Here is a 19490-nt window from a genome sequence, read left to right on the forward strand (position 1 = left end):
TAACTTGTGATTGAAAAAAAAAACAATGTTAAAGAGTCAAAGAATATAAAAACGTATTAAAATTAATGTTTAAAAAATGTTGTAGTAAGATTTGTATAAAATTCCTTTTCGAGTAACGTTCCACATATCTTTGACTCTACTATGTGTATCTGGCTGATTTCGTCATTAAAATATATACACACGCACACACACGGACACACACACACGCACACACACGCACACGCACACATGCACATACGCACACACGCACACATGCACACACGCACATACGCACACACACACACGCACACATATGTGTTAAGTAAACTAATCGTAACATTGTTATTTCAAAATTTAACAGATGAGAGCAAGCTAAGCCGCAGAGTGTCTGCGCTTCCATTTTTCAAGCTACTCACATCGGAATACACATAAAACAGTTCGGGCTCGTTCCGTAAGCCGCAGTAAATTCACCGCGTCGGTCGACATCCCGCACACGTGTACCGTGTAAAATATTCAAGACGACGGCAGATAAAATTGTCAGTCGTCTAAAACTACGGGAGATGTACTTCGAGGGTAATGCACTCACTTCTACCTTGTAAAGTTTCCACTGTTTGGTGTACAAAGAAGTCTGAATATGATGACCACGTGAAAAGGCCCCCCACTAGATGGATGGATGGCATAGTCAATGTCATCTGTTCTGCGCACTTTGTGGCCAATAATCTCCTCATCCTGGTTCATAAATGGTTACTTCAGTAGATGATGTCTCTATTATTATATATGGCCCCTGTTATTGGAGACTTCTCGTATATTTCCCTGTCTTAGGTACGCAAGGACAGTAAGTTGTCAAAGAATTTCCATCCTCATCTTTTTTCCTTGATGTACCTACTTACCTAATTACTGATATTCACAATGATATGATATATCTTTTCAAAGACAGAAAAAGAGTGAGAGAAAGAGAGAGAGAGAGAGAGACAGAAAGAGTGAGGACATTAGTATAGAAAGTAATAATCCGCCAATATAGATACAGTTATTTAGATCATATTCTAAACGTTAATACAAGATTATTCATTTAAAGAGAGTAAGGATGTTAATCCAGACTATGATCCTAACTTGTCATTACAATTCGTATGTTTTTTTCCTTTTATAGGCGAAGCATTTGACCTGTGCCTCCCGTGATGTTGATGACGAGATCTAGGTCTACGATGGTACATGCTTGTCTAGAAGAAAGGTATTCTTGTCTTGAAGATTCCTAAGACGTAATTGTCTAGAAACAATAACGCAGACGGGTTGTTCCACTCCTTAGCTGGTTGTACTACAAAAAATATTAGTCAAATGATACAACCATCGGATGACGTGAATCCGTGCGTCTTTTTGTGCGATACATGCAAAGGAGATGGGAGAGTTATTTGGTGTAATTAGGACGCGCAATTTCTTAAACACAGTCTATGTCAACTGGAATATATCTACTAGAGATATATCTACTGGAAAACTTTTAACTTTTCTTTGATGCTTCAAGCTATAAAGCTTAGTGCTCACCAAAGCTTCGTTACAAATCAGCCTCTTGGCTCGTCTCTGTATGGAGTCCAAAGCTTCGCGCTGGTACTTCTCCGACCCATACCGGATATGGTTACAGTGTTCTACACATCACCGGACTTGTGCTATATACAGATTTAGGAGTTGTCTTGGTTTGAAATTCCCAGCTTTTTGGCAGCTAATTTAGATTTAGACTCAATGAACGAAAAATGTTGTCAATGTCGTGATACACACTTATTTAAATAGAGAGGAGGATAGGTTTATCCCAGAGGTGAAGAGATCTCGATTTTGATATTCTCATAGGTAGTATAAAAGTGTTCTTAGAATGAGAAAGAGAAAGAGTAGGGAGGTTAATTTAGAAGATGATGATTCCACTCATCGTGTAATAGTTGTTTATAGAATGTCTACAAATCAACGAGGAAGTAAGGGCCTTTTGATTCAAAGGCTATATCTAACATAGTAGATCAGCATTTAAACATTTATCAGATAAAATGTAAATGGAATATAAAGTTATTCCATGAATTGTAACATGAAATGTAAAAGTCTCTAAAGATAGAGATTTCCAAGTTGAATTAATGAAAAAAAAAGAAAGAATTATCGGCGAATGAAAGTTATATTGGATAATATAAAAGTAAAAGATAAAAGATCCAAGACAAAGATCTAAACGGTTGAAGTCCCCTCGCTTCCGGCTTTTTTAAAGTCGACGATTTGCTAAATCGACGCGCCGTTAAGACGCAGATTCTTTCCGAATCTCCTCCCGTTTACCAATTACGTCTTTATCTCGCGACTCTAACTGAATAAAACTCGGCGGCGTTCCATCATTTTCGCTCGGCGAAGTTTTAGTTAGTTTTTGTTCGTGCCCCTGATTTACGGCCGTCCCGGGCCATCTCTCATAGCACGAGGCCCGGCTCTAATAAAGAAATTTGCGCTTAAAAAAATTCTCTCGACTTATTTTCCCTTCGTCCGAAACGTACTAGCGATGCGTTGGGAATTAAGTTGCTCGAAGACGGCTCGTTGCAGGTTTCATTTTATTTAAACACGTTATCCATAACTTAGGAGTAATTAAAAACACGAACGGGTTTAATGAATAAAAGATTGACTTTAAAAAGACTTTTAAAGAGGACCAGAGGGAAAAGAATACGGCGTAAAACTATCTAAACAACGAACTGTTATCATACTATCAAAAGAAGAGTGAGATTGAATGGCGTTAAGCGAAGATAAAGAATCAGGGGAAAGAAATGACGAGGCGTTTACCTTAAACTAAGTCTTGTTATAGAAAAACCAACCAACCTCTTCAGAGTCGAAGTCTGTTCGTGTATCTCAGGTGCCGCTAAATTCACTTTATTATAGAGAGAACAATTGCGAGATTCTTCCTCCACTAGTTCTTCCAGCACTAACACTTTGCGAAGTGTTACCAATGTTATCCAGGAAATAGGAACAGATCAAATGGAGATTTAGACCTGACGGGCCTCCTTATTGACGAATGACAGCCCAAGTTGAGGTACTCTCGTGTAGTCACATAATCCTAGTCGCTCCATGAAACGTCGGCTGAAGCTATCTAAGACATCTGCGGCTGCAGGAAATTGAAGTGTGTCGCTGCCCGAGCCGAGGCTTCCCAAAGAGCCTTCGAGTTTCGCTACCTTAAAAGTGATTTTGTGTTAAACAGCCTCGGCGCTCTGACTGCTCAAACTCGTAAAATCTGCAAATGACATCTGACAAGCAGTGACAGAAATTAAGTTAAAAAGTTCTTCTCCAAGACACTACAGTCACTTAGTTTCGATTACTGTCGCAATCTTCGAGGAGACACGCGATTACGAGTGGAACTAGAGCTAAGGATAGAAAGTGGCATTATCGCCTCTTTAATGGAAAATAAAAAGGCCGCTAAAATTTACTTAAATCTTGGTATAAAGTAACAAAATAGTAATAGATAACATAAAACTAAGATTAAATATTAGGTTAAGTAACAAAAAATTGTCAAATAAAAAGGAATAAGAAAAGTAACAAGAATAAAAATTAATAATTGTGAACTATATTATGATGCTAACAGAATAAGGCGAAGGTAAGGAGGCGATATGTGCATTGTCAATGAAAGTAACGAGTGTACAAGAGAATGTAAAAACATAAAAGAAGATATAGTAAGAGAACTAGTGAAGGATGATAGAAGAGAAGGCGGATAAAAATTTTTACTGAAAAGTAATTTGAAACAACAATCACTGTCACAGATTAAAACAAAAATCGTCGGTAAGATCTATCCCTTGCAATGGGACTATATCGGCTGACATGAATGAACGAAAGAGATATATTAAAATGTAAATGCATGTAATTCATACGGGTATCAAGTCAATATCTATCTAAATTACCTATAACCAAATCCTTTGATGTACAGTTTCACGTATTCCAACCTTTTGCGCGACGTAAGCCGCGGGTGAACACAAATTACCTTCTTTAACATAAGTCACGTGCGAACTTGATGCCGCCGACTACAGAAAAAAATATTGAACCCAACGCCCTGACGATGCTTGGTACGAGTAAGAAACGGTGCGACGTCATTAGACTATTCAGATCTTGAATATTCTGTTTTCTAGACTTCTTTAAGACTAGGAACTGTAGTATAGATGTAACTCTTTTGTTCTCAAATAATATACGGTATACTTTATCTAAAAAGTACTAAACTAAACACTCAGAAGAAGCGGTCATTATCTTTTTGATAAATATGCATATTGCAACGTAATCTTATGCCATATTAACACTATTTGTCAGTTATCAATCAATTGCTGTTTTTTATTATTTATATTTATAGCATTTCATCTCACTCTCGCCTGATGTTAAGCAATGAGATCTACAATGGTACATGTTTGGCAAGAAGAAAGCTCTATACTTGAAGACTCGTGATTTATAGTTGGCTAAATAGTCATTGATAAAAAGCAATCTAGGGAAACAAATAATATAGCAGAAATAAATATACAAGCTCGCCTTGGTAACATAGATAAACGTAAATAGGAGACTAATTGTAAAATAAAAGGTCTCTACCATTTGGCGGCAGAAGATTTCAAGTGGCTTAAAAAAGTAGAGCTGGCTGGAAGCAACGAAGCTGAAAGGTTGTTCCACTACTTGGCTGTTCACACTATAAAAGCATTACCGAAGCAACACATGTCTACTATCAATAAAAATAGTTTTTTGAAGCGTGTAAAAAATTTTCTCATTTTTTTGCTTTAAAATTTCTACTTATAAATAGGTACAATATCATCACATCTGGACTTACATGTTAACACTGATGTATCAGCGGTATTGTTATTACTTTTTTAACTAGAGAAAGTGACCCTGTAAGACCCGGGAAAGAGTAGAAGAAACTTTCTCTTAAATAAATGGATTTAGCAATACATCAGAGATTACAGTAATAAACTTAACATCTTCCAAATCGTTTAATTTTTGAAGATCGTATCCATCTTGTAATGCTTAACTGAATCAATGACGACCTTTATTCGTGGTGTACTATCAGTTTTCTTTAAGGCTGTAGTAATAGTCTCCATTTCTTGACTTGACCAGATCAGCGGGTACGTAATTACCTGCATAAGCTGTTCCGTATCTGCTGCGCTATACTAGCTATACTAGTTTCGATTGCAAGAAATGATTGAAAAGGGAACTATTGCCTTACTAGTAAGCAATAATGAAAGTCTTCAGACCTAAGATAAGAGCTAATAAATAAAGGGTATAATTGAAATAATTGAAATGAAAAAATAAAAGAGAGATAAATGAAATAAACTGTGATATAGATAACAAGTAAACAAAACAATTTTAATGATACAAACAAATAATTGTAAAAAGCAAAAATAAAATATAAATGTAGGATCCTGCAGAGAAGGCGGTGGAAATGAGGCGATATACGAAAGGAAAATTAAGAAAAGGAATTCAAGATATTGTAAAGGAAGAAAAAGAGAAATGAGTGGAAGACATTTAGAAGAGAAGGAGTACTACAATAATAATATTCAGTGTAAAATTGTTAATGATATAAATAGTCCCTGCTTTACCATGTTTGGTTAGAAAGAGGCCTTTTTTGGTCTACTTTTTCTGCAATCAGTTAGTTGAAGTTATCAGATTATTTGCTGGCGATGTGGCCAAAATAACTTTAGGCTCTTACTTTACATTTTGTATAGAGCATCGTCTTAGGATTGAGTTGAAGTAAAATAAGATTAATGTATGATTATCTATTTTTACATAAACTAACCCTTGACCGATTAACAAAAGATTGACAGATGTGAAATTGGCTGCAAGTAGTTTATATATTTTAGCTTAAATTTGTATAAGTCGAAAACAAAAGAGCATTTGGTTAGCTGAAATTAAAAAAAAAACTCTAGGAGTATTTCCTCTTCCCTTAAAATCACCTGAAGCTAACCTGTTGCATGCTAGTGGGCTTAACAATGTTTGCTTGGACACAGCCCGGAGTGAGTTGTAAATAAAAGTTCGTTGTGTTGTAGTGTGAGTTACAAGTATAAATACAGTTTTGTATTTAAAGTTTATTATTAAAATCACGTGAGTGGCATTGGTTATTAGGACCCAAGTGTTTTCGAATAGTGACCAAGTGTCTAAAAAACATGGTAGAGACCTATAGCAGTGATTCCCACAGTGGTCTTTATCGACCCCTAGGGGTCTATGACAACCTGTAAGGCGAAGCGAAAAAAAATTTGGGGGTCCATGAAATGACAATGGGCGTCCACGATAGTGGATCTCAACACATACACTGACAGTACCTATTTACTTACATCATACTATCTTAAAATATCAAAACATTTACATTATTTATAAAAGTACATATGAAGTAAAAAAATGTTTATTTAATGTTACGTATATTTTACATAAGAGATACAAAATTTTATTTTGAGTAGTTTTAATTTAAATTTTATTAATAAATGTATACATTAACATGTGTAACTGTAAGTTTTTAACATTAAACTTCACTACAGTTAGAAATTTACAGGAAATCAATATCAGGTAAGTAGGGGGTCTACCCAACACGGAAAAACATGGCAAGGGGTTTACGATACAAAAAAGTTTGGGGAACTCTGTACTAGAGGGACTGACGACATAGTGTAGGTCATGAGGTAGCCTTTTTATGGCCTTCGTATTTGTGGACCTCTTGTTCACCTCTAAGCGTGGGATAGAGAAACGTTTTGCAAGATTTTTTTTATGCTTAATATTTCGTGGTGCCTCTGCCCTACAGTGTCTATCGGATAAGTGATATTGATGTTCGCGAAGTATATTTTGGGTAAAACCAATATAAGCGATATTGTTCTTAAACAATCAGAGGCTTAGCTTTCAAAGCTCCTGATATATAACGGAGATTACAGTGGTTCACGAAACTTTACCGTTATAGTTTTGCATCTTAAGCCGAAAGACTTAACGAATCAAAGTTGCGCTCCCCAAGTTATAGAGTTTAATTTTAAGGTTTAACTTTCATTATAGTCAAGTTATACGAAATGATTTAGATTAATCTTGTGTTAATTTGATTTTGTTGTTTCAAATAAATTTATTTTTTGTAGCACAATAATACAAGATTATAGTAAGTAATATAATATTAAATGAAACACTTGGATCTAAAATTGTTGCACATGATTTATTCTAAAATTACTAATAACCTGTTGTTTTTGATTCTTTGTTTAAAATTGTCGATAAAGATAATTCAGAAGTTAGTACTCCTTTTTTCTATTTTATAGATTAATTTACTTGTTTGTGTGCAATTTTTAAGTGTACAGAAATTCAATGAAAGAAAAAAGGAGAGTATATAATGGTGTGTATTCAGCTTTATTTACAGATGTCAGACATGGGCATTGACTGACTAAATAGTTTCAGAAATATTAATAACTAAATGGTAATATAGTAACAAAATGCATTTTCAAAATTAAAATACCATTTTTAAATTAATATCTATACTCCACAGACATTAGCGTCAGTGCCTTTGTTTTTACAATTAGGTTTAATATTTCCACTTAATTTTACTTATGTTATTACATGTCTCTTAATCTATTAACTAACTTATATCGCACACAATTTCAAAGTAAGTTAACCCTTAATAACCTAGAGTTTCAATTTTGATACCAATCTTTTAAACCGAATGTTCACATTAGTACTAGTTTTTTTTATAGGTGGACTGTACGCATTTTACTGTTGTATAATATTCTTTCCAACGAAATTAAAAAAAAAAATGTATTTTTCCCTTCATCTAGACCCTCAAGCAAACACAGTAATATTAAAAAAAAATCACTTTCGTAAATCAGGCTACTAAGGGTTAAGTTCAACCAATTATTATAATTATTTTTATTTAAATCATTGGTGTCTTGTTCATTGTTAAACATGCTCTAACAATGTTTAGTTTTTTAAATGGTAAACAATAATTTATTTATTTATTTAATAGCTATAAATACGAAGAATCCAACAAAAAACTGCGTTCTTATATATTTATATTATTAACTGTTTACAATATATCCGTACAGACTATGTATTGTCAGAAGCTATTTGCCTGTATTATTCCAATAAAATTTCTAAGTGAACGAATTATACAGAATGATTGGAAATAGGTTAATTTTAGGAACTTCAGTGAATCCTTATTGCTTTAAAAATTACAACGTATAACGTAATTTAATGAAATGGAAGCGTGAAATAAATATATCCGCTTACAAATTGTTAGAAAAACATTTAGTGTATCATAACAGGGGGTGGGGGCCATAATGTAGTATTGAGCCTTATTGGAGCAGCAGATGCTATCCGCTCTGCGACACTAGCGCCGCGATATTTACGAGCGTCCCGTGGCGGGAATAATAACTACACGTCGATAATAGAAGATATGCACGCGCTTAAGTCTGTATAGGTTTTTTTGGATTATCACAATATATATATTTGTGTGTGTGTATATATATATAGTATATATTATACGATATAATAATTGACAAACGTATATTTTAATAGAAATCATTTTAAACGATGTTTGGAAGTGAGTGTAAAAGTTTTAAACAAATGAAATTATTTGTCAGCAAATGAGCAATACGTTCACCTTGTATAAAGTGATCACTCTGAAGTATGTTACATTAATATATTTTGCTATTGGAATTAAAAGGCCAATAACTTATGATAGTACAAAGTTTTAAAAAGTACTATTAATAACTTTGAACTTACTACCTTATCTTTGCGTTATTATTTTTGAAGTCATTAATTTCTGAATAAAGTTTATCTTAGGATAATTGACCACAAAGGAGACATATTTTTACCCCCTTAAAGCTTGCTGGCGCCAAGCCGATTCTTAAGAATTTTCGTCATTCAAATATTCCTGAATTGTATGAGTAAAGATTATTATTCTTCATCTTCCACGACTTCGTTAGAAATAATACATTTATTAATGGAAATTAATATACTGCTGTGATCAAAAAGTAAGATGATATTTAGGTGTAGGTGTTTTATATATAGGTGTTTGGTACTAATCGGTTTAACATAACTCCTGAAGATGCCCCGTGGAGGACTGAAACACGTGTTGAGTGATTTAACGGTGGCAGTTGTGTAATTCGCATTGTTTGCCTCATACGCATTTATTAGCAGGCTGGCGGGCGGTGCACTTTGTTGCACGACTACCACTGCATGTGCGGAAGTGGCTAAATATTGGTCCTTTTCTTACTTAGGATGGACTTCTGCAAGGTAACGCCTGATTCCATTAAATATTTAGGATGATGTTGTTATTTAAAACTCCCAGATATTAAGGAAGGCAGGTTCATTTTTTTCCTAGGTTGGTAGGACTGTATATAACATTTGCCAAGCGTTTGTCAAAAGTGAGGATACAATTTGGCCAAACCATTTAAAAGATGTTTTGTGTCTTAAACTCGTAAAGATTGTTTTGGTAAATATTATACTGCATTGCTTCTTCGCGACTTTATTTCTGAAATCACTGTATTCGCGAGATTTTGTTTCGTGCGACATCTGGCTAATCAGCAAACTCAAAAGACTAATGCTTGGACGACATTTTGGACATGACTAAGAAGGTCTTGAAGACTGTACTGGAATTAAAACCATTCCAACTGTTTCGAGGAATGGAAAAAGCGTTGGCAAATATGTGTTTTATTGGACGGGGAATGTTTTGAAAGTGATAAAAATAATTTGTAAAAATAAATAGATAATTTACATTTTATTAACAAATTCAATTTACTTTTTGATCACGGTATTATATAATATTTTTAACGTTTTGAATGGTGCAAATCCTCGTTTTCCAGAGGTTTTCTCTCGTTTTTCGAGAGAGGCTGTGAACAAGATATACATATATAATTAACATTTTATGAGTTCTAAGGCAGGTACAATTAAAATAAAGAATTTTTAAATTTAGAATTTTTTGGACTTTTGTATAAACTGATTGTTCGAGATTTCGCAATATATACTGTAACGTATATTTGTTATTTTATATTATTAATACGGGTCACAGGTAAGCTTCCTGTTATTTATATTAAAGTCATCTATTTCATTTTAAAATTAAGGACATTCGTGTAGTGATATCAGAGACTTAATTCCTTCGTGCACTGCAAGTTAATACTAGCGGATTGCGCATCGCACAAAGGACTCCCACCGCGTGCGTCATATCTGAGAGTATACGGTTATTAATTAGTTCACTCCATTGGCTTCTACATCCGTTCTTTTACTGTCCTCCAAGCCTTTGAAAACCTTAGGCATTAAGAATTTGATTAAATTCTCTCAGTGGTAGGTTTTTTATGATTCTTTTTTTTTCATATTATTTTCCACCATCATCTACAATGTCTATTTCATATTTAATGGACGATTTAGATGGAGGCGGCGACGGACTGAGCTCACTCTGTGTTTGGCACTAATCGGTGTAACATAACTCCTGAAGATGCCCCGTGGAGGGGTGAAACACGTGTTAAGTAAATTGGCGGTGGCGCTTGTGTGATTCGCATTGTTTGACGCATACGCATTTATCAGCGGGCTGGCGGGCGGTGCATTTTATTGTACGACTACCACTGCATGTGCGGAAGTGGCTAAATATTTGTCCTTTTCTTATTAATGTCTATTTCATGTACAAAATAGTATAATTACTAAATTTCGATATGTAATAGATTTCACAATAAATTCAAATGTGTTTTATGAAGACTCTTTCACAAATGACGGAGAAATAGCCAACCGCGGGCAACGCAAAATTATTTAGTCTATCTAAACTTCTAATATAAAGTCTTAAAAGATCCGAACTCATAAATTCCCTATCCACTTCCTTCTATCAACAAGACGCAAGGATTCACGACATTCTTACATGGTTGAAATTCCTCTACTCGCACTAAGTGTTTTACAAGGAGAGTATAGAAGAAAGGAACGTCATCTTATTGATAAGTAAAGAAAAAACCGCCAGACTTTCTTGCATTACTAACAGAAGTTAGTAAGAAAAGCAATAAAAGGCAACTAAACACAGTAATAATTGAAAAATAAAAAGGTAATAAAATTGATAAAGAAATTATGTGATATATTGCTGTAGATATTTTTTATTTTAATAATGTATCATTTAAAATTTCATAACTTTTGACATTTATGTGAAAGCATGCTATTATCTTTAAAATCGATACCCAAGCGTTGTCTATATGATTGCAGTAAGGAAAAGACACGTCATTTTGTTCCAAAGGCCCATGAACCCTTTTAAACACTCTGCATTTTTCTCTATAATCTCAATTATGCAAACACTCCCCCTTACTCTGGAAAGTCCAGCAGGATCTGAGTCCAGGTTTTCACGGATCACGGAAGATCCTCTAAGTACTTGATAGGTTCAAGCTCAAAGAGATCCTTCATGCATTTGTAACCTGGAGGTGGACCAGACTGTGATGCACATAATTGCCAGTTGTTCTATGCGTGAGGACTCCGCTCTAATTCCGAGTTCAAGATGAGGGAGAAAGATAGAGCGACCAAGAATCGCCACCCTCATGGGCGATGATAATCTGCGTCCTATATTTTTTGAGTATTGTACAAAAGTAGTGCATGCTACTATAAATAATAATAAAATTCCACCTAAGATACTAAGGGTTGGTAAAAATCGCAGTAAATAAGCAAAACTGTTGATGTAAATCATATAAAAATCAATACAACCAAAACAATAGAATTTTTTTTAAAAAAGAATGGATTTTAGTTTAAATGAGTCTTTAATGGAATCAGGCGTTATTTTGCGGAAGTCCATCCTAAGTAAGAAAAGGACCAATATTTAGCCACTTCCACACATGCAGTCGTAGTCGTGCAACAAAGACCTAAACACAGAGTCAGAAACACACTCTGTGTTTGGCACTAATCGGTGTAACATAACTCCTGAAGATGATCCGTGGAGAGGTGAAACACGTGTTGCGTGATTTAGCGGTGGTAGATGTGTAATTCTCATTGTTTGTCGCATGCGCATTTATCAGCGGGCTGGCAGGTGGTGCACTTTGTTGCACGACTACGACTGCATATGCGGAAGTGGCTAAATATTGGCCCTTTCTTATTTAAATGAGTCATTAATAAATTTGTTATAAATAATGTAAAAAAAAACCACGCCTAGTCTCCAAGTTCTTCAGTCATCAGTTGCAAACAGTTGCTGTTCGATTTCCAATTACTTTTTTTTATTTTTAATTTAGTTACTATTTTTTTTTAAACATCAGTATTTATCTCATACGAGTTCGACGCTTACGCAAAATTATTTATTAATAAGATACGTAACAAAAATTGAAAAATTCTTTCACATTCAGACGTTTTATCTTGAAAATATTCATAGATCATTATTTAGAAGTACAGTGGGTTGCATATAAAAGTTTAAATTGAACATATATCTCCGCACGGTGTAAGGCAGCATTAGAGATCTCTAGGGAGACGAGCGCTTGACTACTCAGTGGAGCGGTGTTTTGTTTTCAGAAGTTTTGTTTCATTTCATCTCAAGTCTTACCGCGTAAACTTCGCTCGCGTGTTTCACGTGATTGTTATTAACTACCTCGTTTTAAGATACGACTGGGGTATACGCTTGGGGTAGTACCCGCTACCCGAAGCGCCATTTTCTTCAAATTAATTTCAAATCGAACCTCAAAAGTAATGATAATGTTGTAAGAAATTATGTTTAACATAATCATTGTTATTTATCTGTCCGTGTAGGCTTTGTATTGCTAAAAGCTATTGGCCTGTTGCATTTCGATAGAAAAAAAAGTAATGATGTAACATATTTCAGAGTATTTAATGGAATCAGCCGTTACTTTGCGGAAGTCCATTCTAAGTAAGAAAAGGACCAATATTGAGCCACTTCCGCACATGCCCACTGCATAGTCGTCACATTAGTCGTGCAATAAAGTGCACCGCCCGCCAGCCCGCTGAAAAATGCGTATGCGGCAAACAATGCGAATCACACAACCGTCAGCGCCAAATTACTCAACACGTGTTTCACCCCTCCACGGGGCATCTTCAGGAGTTATGTTACACCGATTAGTGCCAAACACAGAGACTCTGTAAATATAAACTCTGTATATATAGACTTTGTATAAATAATATTGGTCCTTTTCTTACATATTTCAGAGTGATCACTTAAGACAAGTTGATTATAAATAGACGTGAAATGATCTGTACATTCGCCTCTTTACATCTTTTACGTCTATAACCAATGACCTTGTAAATATTTCCTATAGATTACGAACAATACTGCACCTCACAGTTCTTTGCTAAGTTTTCCGGAGCACTAGCTTCAGGGATGTTTTCTTAAATTATACATTAAAATTCATTTAATGCAAGATCAAGTGATTAATTTAAAAATAAACATGTAAAATATAAGCCAAATTATGGCGAAATAAGAACAGTCAATGTTAAAGTAAGAGAACAGATCGGTGCCGTGCAAAAAATAAATGCATGTAGACACATCCCTACCGTGTTATCATTAAGCGGAATTTCTTATTCTGTTTAGCCCTTCACGATTACAGCGTGAAATTGAGAACTCTATGTGTGTAATGGAATTGACAAATGCTTCTCATATGTTAACCGACTTTTTCAGGCACACCCCGCCACACACATTCAAACCGTAATTTCTCAACGCGGTAATTTCAAATAAAAACTTCCTTGCATCTAATAATGCCTATTCTTCGAGTCTGAATTTAGTTTTAAAATAATATCATTGTTATATTATACCTTATGTCTTGTTCGATGTAATTTTGTTACAAACATTTTTTTAAATATAAGAGTTTAAAATTAGGCATTTTAATAAAAGCTCGTTTAACCTACTTGTATATATAATTTCTTAATATTCGTTCTTAGCTAATTTTAAATTTATGTAAGAAATATATCTACAAAATTTCTAGTTTTTTAATTTTATAATTTTAGAGATATCGTGATGAGTTATAAAAGCGAAGGGAGAAGTGATATAGGGAAAAAACTGTTATAAACTGTGATCAAAAAGCAAGTTAAAATTGAGATTTTAAACGGACGAAGGCTTCGTTCTAAAAACCAAAGTTTCGTTGTTTGAAAATCGTCGATTGATAATTAGAGACCTCGCTGATAATTTTGAAATATCATTTGGCTTAGCCCAAGTCATTTTGAAAAATGTTATATGTCGATATACCAGGGTGAATCAAAAAGTTCTTAGAAATGCATATATATGAAATCTTTTTGGATCAAGTTCGATATTCAAAGTAAAGAGTGTCTATCACACTATATTTATGCAGACTGTCACTTGTTTTTGTCAGTTCGTTCGCATGTAATAAATTTTTTTGTGCAACGAGTTGCTAAAAAGTCAAAATTATGGATAAAAGTGAGTTACGTGCGGTGATAAAATATCTCAGTTTGAAAAAAATATCTACGAAGGAAATTTTTTTGGACATTCAGCAGACATTAGGGGGTGATGCTGTACCCTATTCTACGGTTGCGTACTGGGTGGCTGAATTTAAAAGAGGTAGATCAAGCTGTAAAGATGACCCGCGTTCTGGGCGGCTCTCAACCTCCATTACAGAAGAAAATGTCAAAAAGGTTGAGAATCTGGTTTTGGAAGACAGAAGAATGACTATAAAACATATAGCTGAGATCCTAAAGATATCTTTTGGTAGCGTTCAATCCATTTTAATTGATTCACTGGGGTTCAAAAAAGTGTCTGCAAGATGGGTGCCACGAATGTTAACCGACGAAAACAAAAAGCGACGTTTGGAAATTTCCAAGCGTAATCTCGAAATGTTCCAGCGTGATTCGGATAAATTTTGCCATCGTCTTGTCACCATGGATGAAACGTGGGTCCACCATTTTGATCCTGAAACTAAAAGACAAAGCATGTCTTGGAAACGACCATCCTCTCCATCCATTAAGAAATTTCGAGTTGCTCCTACCGCTGGCAAAGTTATGGCCTCTGTGTTCTGGGCTAGTGAAGGAATCCTTTTTATTGATTACATGCCAAAAGGCCAGACGATTACTGGACCCTATAATGCAAATTTAATCCCGAAAGTGCGTGAAGCGATTAAAGAAAAACGTCGTGGAAAACTGTCGTTGGGCGAGTTGTTCCTTCAAGATAACGCTCCTGCTCATCGATCGGAAGTTGCGCTCAACGCAATCCACTGTGCTGGCTTCAATCTCCTTGACCACCCACCATATTCTCCGGACTTAACCCCAAGTGATTTTCACTTATTTCCAAAATTAAAAGAGGAAATTCGTGGAACAAAATTTTACGATAATGACGCGGTTATAGCTGCCGTAGAGGACTTTTTCGAGAGTCAAGAAAATAATTTTTTTTCACAAGGAATAAGGAAGTAAGAAACGCGTTATTCTAAATGCATTGCATTGGAGTGAGATTATGTAGAAAAATAAAATATTATTATTTAAATCTTTGCATTTTTTAATATTGATTCCAAGAATTTTTTGATTTACCCTCGTATGTCAAGCCTCGATGGGATGATGCATTGGTTTTTCGCAACTTTCATGTCTAAAACTCAACTCGTTTCGTTACCATCGTATTCACGTGATTTGGCTTAGAAATTATTTGGAAGAATAAATAAATAAATAAATAAATAAATATTGTATTATAAACAAATTATAAACTTATCTAGATAAATAAATCATTTATTTTGCTTACATTTATTTAACATACTGCTACGTTTAAGAATCATCTATTAAAAATAATTATATATGCTTTTAAATTACTGACCAGTATAATATTGATGTAAGCTGTGGTCGTTGGGAGACGCTGGATCCAGGTGGCTTTCAACTGGTCCTGTTAAAAATCTAAGAAGGTCTATCTCCAGCTCTCGACGTACTGCGTCTGATGATCATAACCTTAAAGTAAGGCTTTATCTCTGCGGTTTAGTGTTGTTACATTGAATATAGTAAACGTGTTATAATTATATAAAAATTAGTTTTATTTTTCTTAAACGGCAACACTATTTCACCCCGTCACTCTTTTGTGACAACTTCTAGTAAAAGGATTAAGAGTGGTGGGTTTAAAACAGCGTTTTGATTATTGAGTCGGGAGCTCAGTCAGTCTTTCGATAACCATCGAAGTTATAAATTGTCTACTAGAAACTATGTAGTTGGCCGATAAGATTATTAAAAATGGAATAAAGATATTTACTATACTGTGAATTGCAGTTTTTCTGAAAACGATATGAGAGCACTAGTTATTCGTCAGAAGATATTACAGATTGTAAAGCAACAACCTTTGATATAAACATTTTAAAATTGCATTAATAATTAAATGTATCATCATTTCATTTCAAGTGATAGTATAACTGAATTAAAATAATTTAAAAATATTTTTAGTATTAATATATTGTCTACAACCCTTCTGAAAAGTTTAAAATAATAACCGCTCTATAGATTTCTTTGTCTGTATCAAAACGCTGTTCCTTAATTACAGTGTCCAGCTAGACATTCTCAAGGGTCGCGTAAATTGCAACAGTTGTCTGCATAACTCACTCCAACGCATCACGGTTCATAACTCTATGTAAGAGCAAAGTCATTTTCCAAACCATCCAGAATCCGCATGAGATCAAATATAAAGCAATTAAAATGGTCCAGTTTAAGTTAATTGAGATAGAACGCTTTGAAATTAAACCACGGTGGGTATAACTGAAACATTATCCTTGTGGGAGGTTCGATTGGAAGGCTACTGGGGACTTCTTACATGTACCATTTACTGAAATTTTCGGTAAATTGGATAGCTGAAAGAATGTTTTATTTGTAAGACGTTATTTTTTATTATTTTGTATTCTGAAATGATATATAATCACGATGTTTATATTTTACCGTACTCTGCGAGATAGGTCACTACAAATCATTCAATCATTCAACGAAAACCAGATGACCACGTGGTAAAAACTACCTTAAGCCTCCCAGAATTCCCAAGAGGGAGAGGGCGTCCAAAAGCTACGTGGTGGTTTAATATCAGAAAGGAACTGGAAACCATTCAACTTGATGCAGAGACAACCCAGGACAGAGTGACCTGGCGCAAATTGATAAGGAGACTCGACCCCAAATAAAGGGAAAAGGTAAGGAAGAAGAAAAAGAGAACGAGATAGGTCACAGATTTTTGTATTTTTGTGGCATGGAATTACCGCATTCAAATATCAAAAAAATGAAATAAAATGGAATGTAATGAATCGAAACGAAATGTAAACAAAAAATAAAATTAAATAAAAATAAACTAACGAAGAAACGAGATATAATTTATACATGTTATTAGAGTATACATATTGAATTTCATATTTTACTGTTGTAACAAATATAGTTTGAAATTGTAGTATTGTTATTTTTTACTTCAAAACTTTGATTGAATGACATTCCAACATTGACAGTTAATTAAAAAAACATATAAATTGTTCGTTTAGAAAAAGTAAATAAAGAGCCTAATGTCTGTTGGCTACACATGTTTAAATATAGACAATATTAGCCTTTTAGGCTTTAATAGTCTTGTCGAAATCAAGGCTATTTAAGCTATTACATGCATATGCAACGATCCGCCTACGTACAACACTAACAATAGTTCAGACCACGCATTAAAACACCCATATATAGTTTACCAACGCTCGCAAATTGTTAAGTTAATAATTTAAAATACAATAGTAGAGAAATGTGCTTCTAGGATTAAAGGGGTAGTATAAACATGCATAATGCTAGACCGAAAGAGAGAGTGAAATATGAAAGAAGAGAGAGAAAATAAAAAATCATGTGAAAAATTAAATTGCAAATAAAGTCCCTGTCCCACCATAAATAGGGGTACGAGAGGCCACCAATAGCGGGGGTCATAACAAATTAAACATGCATAATGTGGCATTAGATATTTGTGAAATTTATAAAAAAAGCTAGTTTTTAATGTTAACACTTTGAACCGAGAATAATACTCACTTCCGCTTCCAAAACTTAACTCCGCCAAGTACGTTTACGTTCCATTGCTCTTATTTCCTCGGGGAAATCATTCGGAGCCATGTAAGGTGTCTTCGATCTTTTAGAGTCGTCTGCCGTGTGCCTTCTCTCACAATGCATTTATTTTCAGTTTCAAAAGCATTGTCACTTTGTTCTTTCTTCATCTATATTGTCCAATGAATCCATTTTGTACCGTGAACAATAAAATTATAACAATACTTAGCCGATATATTTAAATATATATATATATATATATATATATATATATATATACACTCACACACACATATATATACATGTATATATAAATACATATACATACATACGCTGCACATCCAAAGTTAAGGTTCGAAAGCTGTTGCTTGACATGCTGCCGAAATCATCACGATAACTGGATTTTGTTATTTATATATAGTGATATATATACATATATATATATATATATATATATATATATATATATATATATATATATATATATATATATATATATATAATTCGTAGTAGCCATTAGAATTTTTATATGCGTTTTTATGTGATTCTCTTCCTTGATAATTTGATTTTACTTTTTTATACTATTTGTCACGTTTTATGATATTAACCAGTTTCACCTATCTTTATCGATTTATTTCTGTATCCTCTGCAGCCAAGTGGATTGACGAGTGGGTAGGACGGATGCCCGCTGGGACCGGCAAGTGTAGCACGTACGCCCACAAGGTGAACAAACGACCTTGTTAAGGTGGAAAGATGCTAGATGCATATCGTTTCCGCCCCGTCCATTTTAAAATCTCCGGGGGAAGGCTTACATTTAGTACTTAACGTCCAAGTTCCTATTGATACTGCCTTTTATAAACTTATTCAAGTTTTATTTTAATTTAAAACAATAAAAACCTTATTTTCCTTTATCTATCTCAAAGATATTGAAATATATCACCGATAAGATAACATTAATACATTCAATTCAATAAACATGGCCGTATAAAACCTATATATGTTAACAGACTGTAGTTTAGGTCTGTTTCGAAGTGTATTTCATTTTTATAGTCGCCCGCTTCGAGCTTCGTCCCTTATCGCGATGTACTGCGATATTTCATTGACTAATGGCATACCGCGGCTGCGAGTGCTTCAACGTCTTTTTTTGTTCAATTTTATAGGAGTCTCAAAGACAGATAAATATAATCAAACTACATAGTCAAATAAAACTTTTGCCAATAACAAGTATTGACATTTAAACATAAACGGAATATGCAGGAAGATCTTTATTATTATAGTGTAACAGAGAAAGACAACGTAATATTGGGTTAGTCGGAAAGTAATTTTCTTTTCTCCCGACAGAGGTATAATTGTGTTTTTCACAGCTAACTTCACACTTAAGTTGCATTGCAATAATTGCATTGTCATTGTATATTTTGTCAGCTGATATAGCAAAGCTTGTGTGTGAATAAGTTCAATTGCAATCCCGACTTATAAGTACCCAATAGAATCAAAACTGTCCCAGATTTCTTATTGGTGTAAGAAACAAAAACATGATAAGTTTGAATTACATGACTGATATTTCAAGCCGCCTGTATGATTTTCAAAATACATGGTTACTGATTTAATGATTTTACTTG

The sequence above is a fragment of the Battus philenor genome, unplaced genomic scaffold, assembly GCF_028537555.1.
Source record: "Battus philenor isolate CCGP_79_NKW_IND1 unplaced genomic scaffold, ilBatPhil1.0.hap1 SCAF_7, whole genome shotgun sequence".
Lineage (NCBI taxonomy): Eukaryota > Metazoa > Arthropoda > Insecta > Lepidoptera > Papilionidae > Battus > Battus philenor.